Below are 14,898 nucleotides of genomic sequence, written 5' to 3' on the forward strand. Positions count from 1 at the left end.
AGGGGGGGGGGTCTCAACACTTTAAAAAGGCCACCATGTTTCCCTCTTGGACGTCATTGTCTTTTTCACAACATTTGACCTAGAGGAATTGGGGTAGTACAAGGTACTAACACCTAGCCCATTAAGTGCTACAAGAAGGCATGCCAAAAGTTTGAACAAGAAAAGTTGTCAATGTACACTATAGAAGTATAGATCATAGGAAGAACTTACGAAAGAACAAATGAGGAAAGGTCTAGAGCTTGCAGTGGAATTAGAGGAAGTGGTGTTGGACTAAAATCACCCATATAGATTTGTGAAAATAGGGAAAGGACTCCCTGAGGACTTGCAATGCCAGATTATTGAGGTCCTCTAAAAATACTCCATAATATTTTCCTAAAGGCCCAGAATATCCAAGGAGTTGGCTGATCAATAATCACACACAAGTTGGTTGTCGACCCTGTTTAAACTAGTTAAATAGAGGAAGTGACACCTCTAGCCGAAAGGAGGGCTTTTGTAAAAATTAAGGTTGACACGTTGTTGTCGATTGGACACATAAGGAAGGAGATGTACCTGTAATAGTTAGCCAACATAATCTTAACCCCAAAACCACCCACATGGCACATGTGCGATAACTACACAAACTCGAACCAAGCTTTCCCACATGATATAACTATTGTGTTGTAAGTACCTAATTCCTATAAAGTTATCAATAGATTTAATTAATTTTGAATTTAATCCTTATCTATTATGGTGATATTTTCAAATTTACTTTTCGATAATAAATTTATAACATTTTCTCTAAACTTTAAAGACAATTTTAGATTTAGTTCTCTATTAATAATTACGTCTCATTTCTTTGACATCTAAATATTAAAAGGTAAACTTCTATCGTTTAATTTCTTCTTTGACTCCACTAAAATGATTTTCAACACAATTAACTCAGGATTTTGGTGTTAAGTGTGATGCCTAAATATAATTAAATGAAGTGATGTGAGTGGAATACACAGCAAGCCAAAATGCCAAAATGTGAGGACGGCAGTAGCTCAGCCGCATAGGTGATGTCACTCAACATCATATTCAATATGAAGTGGAACTTTAGAATAGAAAGGTGTGGTGCAGTGCAGTGGGATCTGTTTGTTGATCCAATTGGTTCAAATAATTAGTTATAAAATTGTCAAATCATTAGGAAATGAAAGTAAGTAATAGTGTCAAATTCTGTTAATTAATTAGGTTCCCACCAACCCAAATAAATGGCACAACAATTTCAGTCACTTGTAAATTATTTCAAATTAAAAATAAAGAGAATATCCGGTATATATATATATATATATATATATATATATATATATATATTAAATTGAATTATATGTTTTATTCTTTCTTCGATCTTTCAATTCTCTTCTTCCTTTCCTTTCAAAATATAAAAGGGTGTTTGGTAAATAGTTGTTAGTTGATTGGATTAGTGTGTTTTGATTAGTTAATAGCATTAGCTGATTGTAGAAAGATGTTTGATAAATTAGCTGTCAGTTAATAGCTGATTACATGTAAAATGACTTTATCAAAAAACTTATCGAAAAAGCTTATCACCCTCTTTAATTTTGTCCCAAATTATTGCATAATGGCATTACTCCGGAAGATTAATTTCAAATTATTTACCATATATTTAAAAAATTACATTAAATTTTTTTAAAAAAAAAATTAAAAGTTATCAAGATTTTTTTAAATGATAGAAAATAAGTGAAAAAGAAGTTTTAGTTTGATAAATAAACAGTATATGTAGCAAATAGAATGAGAGCAAATGGATTATTGTTGTTGATAAAATAGGCTCATGAACAATAACAACAACAACAACAACAACAATAATAATAATAATAATAATAATAATAATAATAATAATAATAATAATAATAATAATAATAATAATAATAATAATAATAATAATAATAATAATAATAATAATAATAACAATAATAAGAAGAAGAAGGAGGACGAAGAAGAAGAAGAAGGAGGAGGACAAAGAAGAAGAAGAAGAAGATAGAAGAAGAAGAAGGAGGACAAAGGGTCAAATAGGTCCATATACTAACACTGATTGTTCATCTAGCACTATGAATTAACATATGGTCTATCTAAGCTATTATATTCTCAATTGTTTTTCATTTAGCATTTTAGCATGTTTCTAACAAGTAACTCATCTAATTTGCTGACATGAAAAAATAAAATAAAAACAAAATGCTAACATGTTATTTATATGATGCTTTGGATGATTTCTACCCTATTTCATTACAAAATGATTGTTGAAATTAGGGTCTAACCATATGGGTGATTAGAAACCACCACCTTTGATCCTTATAATGCAATTTAGAGCCGCTATTGATTGAAGAAAGTTAACCAAATTAATTGAATGCAATACAGGAAATTATCAAAGCATGAAGAAACATTATTTCAATGATCGAATAATAAGAATGGTGTACAATCATTTTGTAATGAAATAGAGTAGAAATCATCCAAACCGTCCATATATATAACATGTCAGCATTTTGTTTTTATTTTATTTTTCCACGTCAGCAAATTAGATGAGTTACTTGTTAAAAACATGCTAAAAATGCTAGATAACAAATAATTAGGTGTATAATAGCGACCATATTTTAATTCATGCAATGGTGCTAGATGAACAATCAATTTTAGTACATGGATATATTTGACCCTTTTGCCTAATAATAATAATAATAATAATAATAATAATAATAATAATAATAATAATAATAATAATAATAATAATAATAATAATAATAATAATAATAATAACAACAACAACAACAATAATAATAATAATTGGATACCATAACTCGAAAAATGTAAAGAAATTATAAGTATACTTTAAAGGAGCTAGTAATAAGAAAAATAGTTAAATAGACCACTAAATTAAACTACGCACAAAATACAATTAGGTTACTGTACTAAAAATAAATACAATTAACTCTCTGTCATAGCTAACATTATATTGTACAATCCAACTGAATAGCTAGTCCCCTTGCTTATATGGATTATTGTGTCAAATTTTACCTACTTACAATGCCATTTTTGATATTTTTCCAACATCAACTGCCATTGAAAGCATAATCAACTTCTGTTGTGTTGTGTTACAAGTATTTGGAGGTCAATACTTGCGAATTGGCCTGGAGACCCATCGCGATCAATATCCAACGGTTAGTGCACATGCATGAACAAATGCACAAATTCCCTAGACACGAGGTGATTATAGAGTACTAACTATTATGCTTGAAGTGGTTGCGTCGCAAGACTTATGAATTTGGCACAAATTTTTTGGCGTTGTAAGATTGCGCAATGACATAAATGTGCTTAATAATTTGTCATTGTTTAATGATGTCTTACAAGGAAGTGCATCCAAGGTTAGCTTTACTGTCAATGACACACAATATAATAGAGGGTACTATCTCACCAATAAAATTTACCCACAATAGTCGAGCTTTGTGAAGAGCTTCCAAGGTCCAGAGGACTTGAAGAGAAAGAAGTTTAACGAACATTAAGATTCAACAAGGGAAGATGTGGAGCAGGCATTTGGGGTTCTTCAATCTCGTTGGACAATTATTAGAGTCCTATTGAGATTTCGGTATAAGGACGACTTGAAAGATATAATGTACACATGCATTATTTTGCATACCATGATTGTTGAGGATGAGCGAGATGACATAATAGATTGGTTGAATGATGACGGTAATATGCTAACACATCCGGATCGCTATGCGACACAAGAATTTCAAGAATACCTTCATAAGAATTATGAATTATGTGATTCTCAAGTACATCAGATCAACTTCATGAAGACTTGGCTGAACACATATATATAGTGATATGGTCTTTTAATAATATTAATTTTGTAATTATATTAATTGTATTCGATTTCAAATTTTATTTTGTTTCGTAGACAATTTCGAATCAGAATTTTAATATGGTTTTAATTGCTTTTAAATTATGAAATTATATTTTGTAATTCAAAAATTATTTTATTTTGTTACTTGAATTTATTTTAATTTAAAATTAAAAATTAAAATATAAAGTTGAAATTATTAATTATAAAAAAAAATGTGTATAAAATAATAGATATATAATACATAGGAGTGTAGGACCCACAAAAGGAGAAAAAAATTGAGAAGGATTAAAGAAAAAATAAAGGAAATAATTATATGGTGAATGAGGAGTTGAACTTATAAAATGAGGAGAAAAGGGGAAAAAAACATAGATTCTATACCATATCATTTTCATATGCATTTAGGGCATTTGGAGAATTGAACTCAAGACCTCATGCACCCTAAGCAAGAATCATACCACTAGACCAAATGCCCTTTGTTGATATTAGAGTCCTCATTACTTTTGATTTTTACACGGGCTGGGTTGGAGGATTTCAAGCCCATCCCGTGTAACCCGTGGGGGATACGGGTTATACGGGTTGGCCCATGAGTTACACGGGCCGGCCCGTATAATCCGTATCCCCACCCACGCCACTTCCAAATGTGTTGTATAATTGGGTAATGTGTTGTATAATTGGGTATTTTATTAAATATTTAAAAACATTGTTGCTAACATGACTTGAACTTTTAACCTTTTACTTAAGTTTTCAAATTATTACTATTGAAACCAATTACACTAAGAACACATATTAAACATTTTAATATAATTATATATCTTTTTACATCATTCACAAGCATTACTAAATATATATCTATATTAATTAATACAATTAATTGTATCGTTATATAAATATTAATTTAAAGTTTATTTATTATATAAACTACATAAAGTAAAAAATTATATATTTTATAAACTTTATAACTTAATAGTATATATTATTATTACAATTAAAAAATATTACATGTAAAATATATTAGTATTAAATATAAATTAAATAAATTATAATTACATATTAAAAACTAAAATCTAATTTTATATGTGTATATGTCATATGTGTATATGTTATATGTGTATATACATATTTGTATATATATATATATATAAATATACATATTTGTTAATCATGGTTAATGTGGTTGATTGGAAATAGTCTTGGTTACTAACTTAGAAGTTATGGGTTCAATTCCTAAGCAATATGAGAATAAATATTTTAATCACGTAAATTTAAAAAAAAAAAAAAAAAGAGAGAGAGAGAGAGAATAAACGGGCTGGCCCGTTTAACCCGTCAGCCCGTCCTACACGGGTTAGGTTGAGAAAATCTCAACCCGTGGGAAAATGGGTCGGCCCGGCCCGGCTCGTTTCCAGTTGAACCTGAGACGGGCCAGCCCATATGGGCCGAGCTGGCCCGTTTTGACAGCTCTAACAGTGTTTGGTAAATAGTTGTTAGCTGATTAAATTTGTGGGTTTAACTAGTTGATAACATTAATGGTAAATAGTTGTTAGCTGATTAAATTTGTGGGTTTAACTAGTTGATAACATTAACTAATTGTAGAAAAGTGTTTGGTAAATTAGCTGATAGTTGTGGGTTTAACTAGTTAATAACATTAACTAATTGTAGAAAAGTGTTTGGTAAATTAGCTGATAGCTGATTACATGCAAAATTATTTTCTTTGAGTAACTTTTCAAATTTTAGCATTTTAGAGCAATAAACTATTACAAAAAGCTAATTAATCAAACACTATTGATTGTTTAATCAAGCTAATTATGTTGCTAAAACAGCTTACAATAGGAGAACCTATATTTGAACCCACAACTAAAAATCAGTTGAAAAATATAGTTACTAAAAATCAGAGGTTACCTAAAGTCATAAGAAGGACTAAAAGCGTCCAAAAAATGATAGTTTGGGATGTAAAATGGCAAAAACGATAGTCTAGGACTAAATTTGGAATTGTCATCAAAGACAATGGACCTCTGGTGGAATTAACTATTTGTATAAGGTTCATGAGTAGTACCTCATGTTCTATTTTCATAAATTGTTTACTTGATAGTAACAACAATAACTCTATAGGTAGTCCGAATATTGATGCTGCAATGTGTTCAGTTTCATCAACAATTTTCACATCCATTTTGCAATTATTTATTTTCAAGTTCATATTTTTAGAATTAGTAGGAATGAGTGTAGTACTTAATTTTGTGTATGTGTTGTTTGTGTTTTTTTTTTTTTTATTGAATTGATACTAACATTGGAGTTAAATTATTTTTTATTTTGTGCATAAACCTTTTTTAAATAGTGACTACATCCTATATACCAAGTGTTTTTGTTGTCAAGATTGATGTTGATTTTGCCTGTAATCTAAACATGTTGAATCTAGGAGTTGAAATGAATTTTAAATTTATATTAGTTCTAATATATTTAATGAATGCATCAATAGTGGCTATTTTGAAATTTCTTCATATTCTAGGTTTGCCAAATTAACTGCAGTATTGTTGTAGTATCATCATATTTTCAATGCATCAACGTAAGATAATGATATAATTAACATTTACATATTATTATCAACATAAAAACATACCCGTCTTTTAGGTGTTATGCTCGAGGTTCATTTGGTTCAACCATTATTGTTGAATGAGTTATTATAGATAAAGAAATTCATAGTTTAAGGAATTGAATAAGATTAGATACGGTAGTAAAAATTTAAACATTTTAAATATGATGTAGTCCAAAGATATTACGAGGTTGTTTCCTGCTTCAATTTGTTGGGTTATTTGAATACTCCCATTGTCAACAAATCTCCAAGTAGTCAATATGATTGGCTTCAAACTATTTTTTTTTATTTTTGTTCATGGTATTAATAAAATACTTTAGTAAATAAATATATAACATTATTTTGTATTATAACTTTGATATTTAATTACAAGATAGTGTAAAAAGAAGACAATGGACAATTAGTGGATATAATCAATTGATGAATTTGAATGTAAAAGAAACTTTTTATTGGGAAAAAATAAAACTATTTCTCTTATTTAATTTTTTGATAATGAATATTTTTTTAATAAAGGCATTGTAGATACATAATTTTAAATTAAAGAAATGCATATGTATTATTTTTTGTTGTAGCTACTAAATTATTTAATTTAATAAGAATAATAGAGTGATAAACTTAATTATGCCAACTTTGATTGGGATGAGATTTGAACCTAAGACCTTCCTTATGAAAATAAATAAGTAGAAGGTAAAGTAGGAAAATAAAAAAAATACTAAAATCAAAATAATTTGAACTATTCATTTCATCAAATAATTTAACGGATATTTTTTAGTTTCCATTATAGACTTAATTTTATTGGCTCTTATTAGTATATAGTATATAGTATAGTAGAGATAGACTAGTTTTACACGTAATGTCCAATGTTTATAATTAAATAAATATTTGAAAGTATATCAATGCAAGATTATATATGAGAAGTTCATACATAAGTAATTAATGTCAAATTTGTTTATTTAAATATGTAACTCATAGTATATGAATACAATGTAATATATGATATTCATTATAATTGTTACTAAACTTTTTTTATTAAATAGTAACCAAGTATTTTTGTTGCAAAGCGTTCTAATATATTTAATGAATGCACATATATACAAGATCAATGAATGAATCAACGGTACCAGTCCTTTAGATGTTTTGCTCAGTGTTCATTTAGTTCATGAACCATTATTGTTTAATAAATTATTATGGATAAAGAAATTTCTAATTTAAGGAATTTAGATGAAGAAGTAAAAATTTAAATTTTTTAATTATAATGTAACCCAAAGATATTGGACGATTGGTAAATATGATGTAACCCACATATCAAAATGCTAAAGAAAGTGTTTGGTTATTCAACAGTTTGAAGCAACAATTTGTTTCAAGTCACTGAAAATACAAATATTGCAATTTACAATAATTTCACTTAACGTTTTTTAGAATGATTTTCCAATATATATATATATATATATATATATATATATATATATATATATATATATATATATATATATATATATATATTATAAAGTTTACTATAGAGACATTTCGACTCCTTGAATAACAAGAGTCAGTTTCGCTGGCTCACTGCTTGCCATCAACGGATGTGCAAGCCTAATTTTTAAATTGGAGCCTTAAGGCTCCTTTTATAGGAGCAAGGCTCCCATGCCACTTTTCCCACCGTTGTGGAAATGTGGCAAAACTAAGGGGAGCCGAACGTTCGGCTCCCCATATGTTTTTTTTTAAATTTTATTTCTTTTATTAAATTATTTCAAATATCTTTTTACCAAAAGTTGATATAATTCTCTGATTGTTAAACCAGTTTTTCACTTCAATTTGTTATGTGATTTGAATGCTCACTCGATTACATTGTATTATCTGTTCATACATACTTTCTCAACCTGTTGAAGCACAAAGAGTCAACACCGTGCTGTTTATACATACTTTCTCAACCTGTTGAAGCTCAAAGAGTCAAAACCACCTCCAATGAGGCTCAATCTCATGACCTCCCATATGGGAGAGTCACTACATGTCATCTGTGCACAAGGTGCCTGGCTCTCAAGTAGTTAATATGATTGGCTTAATTATATATATTTTTTAATTTTTTCATGTTATTAATAAAATACTTGGTAAATAAATATATAGCATTATTTTGTATTATAACTTTGATATTTAATTAAAAAAAATAGTGCACAAAAAAATATAATAGACAATGTAGTGATATAATCAATTGATGAATTTGAATGTAAAGAATTTTTACATTGGAGAAAAATAAAGACAATATAACTAATGAAATTATTTCTCTTAATTAATTTATTGATAATGAATACTTTTTTGAATATAGACATTGTAGGGACAATGTAGCGAATATAATCAATTCATGAATTTGAATGTAAAGAATTTTTATATTGGAGAAAAATAAAGACAATATAACTAATGAATTATTTCTCTTATTTAATTTATTGATAATGAATATTTTTTTTTAATAAAGGCATTGTAGACACATAATTCTAAATTAAAGAAATGTATATTTATTATGTTTTGTTGTAGCTATTAAATTATTATTTAATTTAATAAGAGTAAAGTAGAGTACTAATTATGCCAACTAACTTTGATTGGGATGATGTTTGAACCTAAGACCTTTCTTATTGAAATCGATGAGTAAGTTAACGGTGAACTAACAGAAATTAACGGAGAAGATAATATTTAACGAAAAAAAGTTAACGGATAATCATATAATTAAGGATAAATTAGGAAATCTCAATGAAAAATTAAAATTATGGGCCTAACTCTAGAAATCTCAAGGAAAAATTAAAATTATACGCCTAGCTCTCTTTGGCTTTTATTAGTATAGTAGATAGTAGATATATACTATACTAATAAGCCAATTAAAGACTGGAAGCCCTTCAACGAAGATTAAGCAACAAATCAATCCTTCATTGAAGAACAAGCCGCATTCTGGAGGCCCTTCAGTTAAACGTTCAAGTGTTCATCAAGCAAGTTAAGTGAAGAATCAGAGGACTTTCTTGATAGAGATTTTGTACTCGCGCAATTTTGAATTTTGAATGTATAAATATATATCTTATTTTCTTGTTTACAAAATTTGGCACGGCCAATGAGACATCTTTACCTCTCATCTCTTCACAATGATCTAAATGGCATCTAGAAATTCCATTTCTAACTATCTAAGCAACTCTTACGTGCCCAAGGGAAATAAATAGTAAAAAGATGGGGTGTAATTGTGGTTGGGACAAGGAGAGAATGTAACCCCACAAGAGCGCAAATTATGTTGTGCACCATGCGAAAACGACGTCGTTTTGACTAAAAACGCGCGTCCCACTTCAAAAAAAAAAAAAAAAAAATCAAGTTTGATTCCTGAGAATATCATTTTTTTTGTGTATAATTTGAATTATATATCCACAAATTCATAACTATATATCCACAAATTTATAACTATATATCCACAGTGAATGAATAACACAAAATTCAGAATGAATGAACTAAATATCCACAATCAATGAACTAAATATCCACAATCAATGAACTAAATATTCACAATGAATGAACAATATAATGTTGTTGAGAGGAATCGAAACTGAATTTTTAAAAAAAAAAAAAAATGGGACGCACGTTTTTAATAAAAAACGACGTCGTTTTGCAACCGTCTGCACCATGCGGTTGCACAACATAACTATCAATCATTATTGTGTGGACCATGGTCTACACAAGTTGTGTGGACCATATTTTATCTACTGTAAAATAATGTACATTCAGTACAAAAATAATGTATATTCAATATAAAAATAATGTACATTGTATTCAAGGGATGTACATTATTTTTATTATGAGTGTACATTATATATTATATAATGTACATTCAATACAAAAATAATGTACATTTAATCTATTAAAAATATACTTTTTGTTATAGTCCACATAACATTGTGTGGACCATGGTAATTTGCCCATAACTATTGCCACAAGAGGGGGGAAGGAAGACAATTGGGCTTGTGAGAATGAGGCCGGGATGATAGGCTCACAAGAGGGAAAGGGGAGACAATTGGGCTTGAAAGAATGAATGAAGGAAGGAGCATGGATTTAAGGCAAATTATGCTGTGCATCCGTATGCACCATGCATGGTGCATACGAATGCAAAAACGACGTCGTTTTAATAAAACGCGTGTCTCCCCTTAAAAAAAAATCAGGTTCGATTCTCAGCAACAACATATGAACTAAAATTCCATAATCGATGAACTATATTTCCATAATTGATGAACTATATTTTCATAATCTAATCTATGAACTAAAAATTCCAGAATGAATGAACTAAAATTCCATAATCTATAAACTAAAATTTCAGAATCGATGAACTACAATTCCATAATCAATGAACTATAATTCCATAATCAATGAACTATAATTCCATAATCTATGAACTAAAATTCCAGAATGAATGAACAATATAATGTTGTTGCTGGGAATCGAACCTGAATTTTTTTTAAAGGGGAGACGCGCGTTTTTTAATAAAACGACGTCGTTTTGACATGGTGCATACGGATGCACAGCATAACGATTGTGGATTTAAGGCTCATGACGGAGGAGGCACGGCTAGTCGAAGCTTGACCAGCAAGGGGGGGCGCTACCCAAGTTGGGGCATGGCCGGTAGGGATTGAGCGAGCCCATTGTACTAGCGGTTCCCGGTCGACGAGGTCAGTGAAGTTGGAGCATAATGGTGGGGTTAAGTACATTTTCAATATACTAAGAATACATTATTTTATATAATGCATTTTCAGTACAAAAATAATATATTTTTAATATATTAACAATGTTCTTAATATTCATGGTCCACAATTATAATTATGTGGACCATGGTCCATACGATAATTTGCCGTGGGAGGGGGTACAACAAGGTAAGAGGGTGGGAGCGATGGGCATGGAGTCGTGGGGGTATGGGCAATGGTTTGAGGACACATGTATGAACAAGGTGAAAAAGCAACCATAACCATTCATTTGCAACTGAACTAGGGGGTCTTAGACCGTAGTGACTTGTGCCTATTACTATTTTTACCCACCCATGTATATTTCTACCTGATTTATGATGTGGTCAATCCTATAAAATCATCAAATATATTTTATATGTTTATTTTATTTGTGAAAAAAATAAATTTAAATTGAAAAATAATTTAAAAAGAAATGTATTAATTTATTAAAATTTTAAAAATATCTTAATTACTCATAAGAATGAGTTTACAAAGCACTAACGAACACCTCGTTGATCCTATCGCGTGGACGGGTCTCGGGTCTCCCATTGTTCCTCAAAAATTCGTGAGTAAACAATTTTGTTGAAGGTAACCCTAAATCACTCTATTCTCTCATTTTGTCAAAATCTCGAAAGCCAAAATAAATCCTAGTTTCCTTCATTCCTTGATGTGTCACACCCTAGACCATACTCTAAATGAATTTCTAGCTACTAGCAAATTCAGCTTATATTGTAAATTATATTCCACCAGTAGTTATCCCTAAGTTAGACTTATGAGATGAATGCTGATACTCTTGTTGAGCCCTCTTTTATGCAACACTCAACTCCAAGACCACCGATCCTTTTTGAACTTACTGAACAAACTACGAGAGCCTCCCGACGAAGCCAACGAAAATCCCTTCCGAATATAAAAAAGAAAGGGATTGGATGAATTGATTGAGTGAAGTGAGAAAAAAAAAAAAAAAAAAAAATTGAAGAAGCTAAGCCGAAAGGAAAGCATTAGCGCAGCTGAAAGAGCTAGAGGCCAAAGGGAAGTCCAAAATGCTTGAAAATCCAAGAGAAGAATCTGATCCAACTCGGATATGGTGGTCTGAGCGTAGCCCAAATCAATCACTCCTGACTGTTAAAAATGAATTGACGGCTGTGGGATTTGAACCCACGCCCTTTCGGACCAGAGCCTAAATCTGGCGCCTTAGACCACTCGGCCAAACCGTCATTTGTGTGAAATTCGTCTGTAAAATTATATCTTACAGAAATTTATGAGCTACACACTGCACCTATATAACGTTATCAACCCTACCCTATATATTAAAGGAAAAAGGCAGTAAATATTAAGCTATTGTACATAAATTCATGTTGGCCGGAAACTAGTAGCAGCCCTTCTTTGCCCGTTTTTCAGACCATTTTGACTTAGACTAGACTACAAACAGTTGACTGTCATATTGAAGTAGTAGATTTGACCTAGCTAGCTACTTAAAAATTAAAAAAATATATACAAGTAATCTTAAAATTCATTAGTTTTATCCCAAATCAATTCTCTCCTAGTAATTAGGACCTCCATTCTGGTTCCCCAACAGTACAAATAATGTCTCAAACACTGGATCTGCAGGATAACTTAAAACATGTACCATTCACTATGATTGCGCTTATACTTTTAATAGGGCATCATTTATTTATAAGAACGGGGTCAAAAAAAAAAAAAAAAAGGCCTTGGAAACAAGAAGGTGCCACTCCAAAACCCCATGCCGAGACTCATGACAGTGCAAATGTATTTTTTGTGCAAAGAAGGGGGAGTAAATCTCACAACAACCAACCAACCAGTCCTAACTTTTTTTAAGCGAAATTGAAGTAGGTTGATGTAATGATGTCCCACCTGATGTGCCGAAATTGAAGTAGGCGTTGTTGAAAGTTGTTTTTTTTTTTTTTTGGTGTTCTTCAACAATTGCATTTTGATGTTTGGTTGTGCTATGTTTAGAACTGCTTGCATGTTTTGATGTTATCTTTAAGTGTCAAGTTATATTTGTCAACCTTTCAAATGTTGATAGAACCAAGTGTTAATAATAATATATACACATTAAATATTTGAGTTATATGTTAATTATTACATAAATAGAAATATCAAATTTATAAAAAAATGATTTACATTATTATTATTATTATTTATAATAATTTAAATATCTAAAATCTAAATAAATTTAAAATTTTAATATAATGTATTAATATTATGCACCTATTTTTTGCGCATCGCGCATAAAAAAAATACTAGTTATATTTATATATGTCTATTTATTTTAACTAAAATTTATGTTTTTTAACATTTATAACTACCTAACTATTTTAGAAATGTTTTCAAAAAAAAAATATCTATTTTAGAAAACATATATCTATATGTATATACTCTTTTAAACTTTTATATATATATATATATATATATATATATATATATATATATATATATATATATATATATATATATATATATATATATATATATATATATATATATATATATATATATATAGTTACACTCTTGTGCGAATGACTTGTCCAGGAGAGAAGTGCGAATGCATCTCATCTGGTCCACGTGTCCAGATCTAATGGATGAGAAACATTGATTTTTTTTTTAAATGCGGTGGTATTTTCGTAAATAATTGAACATCGAAATGCAAGTAAAATGTATTACAAGTGCATGTAAAATGTATTATAGGTGCAAGTAAAAATTTACACTGAGCATTAATACTAAGTGCACCTATAGTTATAACCAGTTGCACCTATAGTTATAATTAGTTGCACCTATAGTTATAAGTAGTTGCACCTAGGTGCATGAATGTTTGCGGGTGATTTTCAGGGGTATTACTACCCGCTGAACTCAGATCAATGAATGTTAACAAGGCAAAATTACATGCACTTGCAGGCGAAAGTAGGTGCACTTATAGGTGAAAGTAGGTGCACCAGATCAATGAATGCTGACACGTGGCGCACGCTGATTAGTTCGCATTTCTCTCCTGGGCACTTATTCGCACCTGAATGCGACCCTATGTGTGTGTGTGTGTCTGTGTGTGTATGTATAATTAGGTTCAAATGCGGTTGGTGCGCCTAGGTGCGGTTAAATCTGAGCAATTGATCTTGTTTAAAACGCAGTGGCAATTTGGTAATTTTTGTATCAAGGTCAAATTTAAGGTGCGTGGGTTTTGTGCTTCAAGTGTGTGGGTTGTGTGCTTAATATGAGTATTTGTTGAAACTTAAGGTGCGTGGTTTTTGTGCTTAAGGTGCGTGAATTTTGTACATAATGTGAATAGTTGTTGAAACTTAAGGTGCGTGATTTTTCTTCTTATGGTGCGTTGGTTTCCTTCTTAAGGTGCGTGATTTGTATGCTTAAGATGCGTCAGTTGTGTGAAACTTAAGGTGAGCCATTTTAAAATCTTAGGTGTGTGGTTTGTGTTCTTAAGGTTCTTTATTGTGTATTTAAGGTGCATTGTTTGTGTTCTTAAGGTGTTTTGTTTGTGTACTTAAGGTGCGTGGTTTGTGTTCTTAAAGTGCTTTGTTCGTGTGCTTAAGGTGTTTTGTTTGTGTGCTTAAGGTCCATCAACCACACAACCGCACAGGAAGCCATCCCCGCACCTGAACCCTTCCCTTTATATTATTGAATTTAATATTATTATGACATTATGACTTATAAATTATCATTATTTCATTTATTTAGAT

General features: G+C 30.1%; 2 non-coding genes across 2 annotated transcripts; both read right to left on the reverse strand.

The window, feature by feature from the left end:
* Positions 1 to 4,271: 4,271 nt before the first annotated feature.
* Positions 4,272 to 4,343, reverse strand: TRNAP-AGG. The gene has a single exon. It is a non-coding gene; the product is annotated as a tRNA-Pro (tRNA).
* A 7,985-nt stretch (positions 4,344 to 12,328) lies between these two features.
* On the reverse strand, positions 12,329 to 12,408 carry TRNAL-UAG. Its single transcript has one exon. It is a non-coding gene; the product is annotated as a tRNA-Leu (tRNA).
* Positions 12,409 to 14,898: the final 2,490 nt, after the last annotated feature.

Source organism: Ipomoea nil, unplaced genomic scaffold (genome assembly GCF_001879475.1).
Source record: "Ipomoea nil cultivar Tokyo-kokei standard unplaced genomic scaffold, Asagao_1.1 scaffold1286, whole genome shotgun sequence".
Taxonomy (NCBI): domain Eukaryota; kingdom Viridiplantae; phylum Streptophyta; class Magnoliopsida; order Solanales; family Convolvulaceae; genus Ipomoea; species Ipomoea nil.